At 39.8% G+C, this 2,925-nt stretch overlaps 1 protein-coding gene across 3 annotated transcripts in view; it reads left to right on the top strand.

Moving 5' to 3' along the window:
- The first annotated feature begins 355 nt into the window (after positions 1 to 355).
- Positions 356 to 2,925, top strand: part of nap1l1 (nucleosome assembly protein 1-like 1) — a 29,206-nt gene continuing 26,636 nt past the window's right edge. For all 3 annotated transcript variants that reach the window (XM_014015604.1, XM_014015603.1, XM_014015605.1), the window contains exon 1: positions 356 to 469. The gene's annotated coding sequence lies outside the window, so the exon portion shown is untranslated. The remainder of the gene's footprint in view (positions 470 to 2,925) is intronic.

Below are 2,925 nucleotides of genomic sequence, written 5' to 3'. Positions count from 1 at the left end.
CATGCACAAAAAATGGCTGGGGTATTGAGGCATAAAAGGCTGGTATCAGGCATAATATGAAAAGGTCAAGTGAGAAGGTGGGAAAAGATGGCTTTCTTGAAGCTTAAATTATTGTTTTTATTGTGTTTTTAACTTTTAAGAATGTAATGAGAAAGATGGGTGTCAATAAAAAAAAGATTGAATTTCTAAATGAGAAATAAATGATGAGTGTCGTCGTATGAGCGTGATGATTTTGATGATGATTAGTCTTCTGTTGCACTAAGGGGGGCACCTTTGACACGGCCCCGCCCATGAGCTGCGTTGCCACGGTGACCACCCGTTTTTACGTGATGACGTCGAAGGTATATGAGCGCAGGCGGCGGGATCTCTCTCCCTTTTACCGCCATCAGAGCGGAGTCTCTTTCGTCCGGCAGACGTCTTCACTGCGCATTGCCGTTCGTTCGCTACAGCCTCCGGCCACACATTGAAGGTAAGGGTCGCCGGTTGCGAACGCCTCGGTGGCCAACGCCCAGAACTTCCTTGTGGCCCTTATTTTAATATCGCGACGTGAACAAAGAGTGGCGGAGGAAGACGGCTCCGCTTTTTTTTTTTTTTTTTTGCTAATGCTAGGAGACAGCGGCAGCAGCCATTGAGACTTGCTCCTCCATGATGTGTTAACGCTACACGCGCTTAAGAAAATAAACTAGCGGGTTATCCGGTTGCGTTTTTACACTGACTGCGTAACCAACTAGTAGTTTTGTGAAATTATAAAACATTTGCCTTTTTTTTAACTGGTGACATTTGTTGGCACGTGTTTTGTATATTGCATTTTTTGGACTTGATGTTTTTGGGAGGATGATATTGGGGTGGGGAACTGTGAATGAGGGACTCCTGCTGAAGCGTAACCGGCCGCTCTGAGCTTTGTGGCCCGGTCGTGTTGCATAAGTTGCCGCTGGTTAAAACGTGGTACCAGAGAAAAGAGCAACTGGGCCATATTATATAGTACAGGGCAGTGTCTATCGAACATGTTCCTCCCACTTTGCTCTGCCCCAAACTAGTGCGCATCAAGCTAGCGCACAAGCTAGCTCAAGTAGCATCGGAGAGGCCGACTAAAGTTTCCCCCCCTGGTGACCACACACAGGGTCGGCCTGTGTGTGGAGCAAGCCACTGTGCTTTTAGGCTTTGCCCTAAAGGCTAATTAGTTTCAACAGGTTGATCGGGTTCTTTTCGTTTAAATTAGGTTTGAGAAATGGTGTTAGGAAGAGTTAAGTTTGGAAGGCACCGGGGCTTGTTGTCAGTCTTTGGTTTGGTTGACTCCAGCATGCAACACGTGGTCACTGATGGGAGAAAAGACTTTCTCAACAAAGAAAAGGTTTTAGTTTTCCTGCCTTTTTTGTGTACAGATGTTTGAAAGTTGTACACATTTAACCATATTTGAAAAGTGTCTACTATATGTGATTGCCCGTTTAGGATTTGACTCATTTAAATTATATCACCGTTATACAAATACACTTAGAACATTTTCTAATGTGGGTCACTGATAGTTTTATTTACCATGTAAACAATAATATAGTTGTGTAAAATAAATATTTTAAGGGGAGGAAAATATCCACTTTGCTAGAGTCAGGACTCAATTTGTTCTCCACACAGAATGCTCAAATTAGTTTTAACAGAGTTGGTTTTTAAACACTTCATCAGATGTAATGTATTGTCTCCTGACAGGTGGGCAAAATGTCTGTTACTAAAATAAATTATAGACTACTGGACAAATTTTAATGAATCTCCCAAAGCAAATTTTATATGTTTCACCTTTGTGAACATATAACAGAAATAAGCATCAGTTATCGATCAATTGAAAGGGAGAAAGGGGTAGAAAAGTACAAGTTTTAGTTTTCAGTAAAGATGTATTCTATTAGAACTAAATACTTATTGGAATCAACCTGTTTAAATTAGCCTACACTTGTAACTTTCAGTCAACACCTATCGTGCTTTTGCTTTATTTTGGGCATCGTATAACTAACCACGGATAAATGTGATGTTTAAATTAAAAAATGCATGAGTCAGGATCTATGTTTGCATTTGTTTTATAAACAACAATGTCCCTAAGCTTACAATCAGTTCTGTGTGTGTGGGGGGGGGCGGCTCAATCTGCATACTTTCCTTGTTTCTCTGCTTCAGCTCACCTGATGCAGTGATTAAGTCACCAAGTTCTGCAGAAGCATGTTGATCACCTTTGCATTCAAATCAGGTGTGTTAAAGGAGAGAAGCCTCTGAAACATTCAGGATGATGATGCCTCTTGAAGACCATTATTGGAGTCGCCTGGACAGCATTTAATATCGGTGGTGGAACCAGCCTACAGGAAAACACGATCCTGTTCCATATCCAGCATTTGAGTTTGAAGATTCGTTGAAATGTGCAGATCTTTAACTACAACTTAATGTGGTAGTAGCTAGGGATGTCCTGATACCACTTTTTCACTTCCGATACGATACCGATATTTCAACTTTGAGAATTGTTCGATACCGATATTGACCCGTTACCATAACAGTACAAGTCACACACTTTTACCTATTTTTTAGTGTAAAATCTTAGAAAAGTCTTGATCAAGTCAAACAGTGAAAATGAGTAGGTATGAGAAAAACTGACCCATTTATTTTTTAACCAATGGATGACATACATTTTAAACTGAAGAACATTTTACAATTTAATATAATAAATTATAATATCCTGAAAAAATAAAACAATAAAAACAAAATGGTCTTAAAGTATAAAATAACAATTCAAAATCACTTTGGTTATTGTTTTACTACCTGTCAGCCTGGTGCTGCTTTATGGTAGAAAACACTGAAGGTGGGGACAAAACAAAACCCCACATTATTGTCTGTTCAAAGTTAAGAGTCCACAGCTCCAATTTTACTGACTGTAACCAAAACAACGTGATCATT

The sequence above is a fragment of the Austrofundulus limnaeus genome, unplaced genomic scaffold, assembly GCF_001266775.1.
Source record: "Austrofundulus limnaeus strain Quisiro unplaced genomic scaffold, Austrofundulus_limnaeus-1.0 Scaffold132, whole genome shotgun sequence".
Classification (NCBI taxonomy): domain Eukaryota; kingdom Metazoa; phylum Chordata; class Actinopteri; order Cyprinodontiformes; family Rivulidae; genus Austrofundulus; species Austrofundulus limnaeus.
This window is presented reverse-complemented; position numbering and strand designations above follow the sequence as displayed.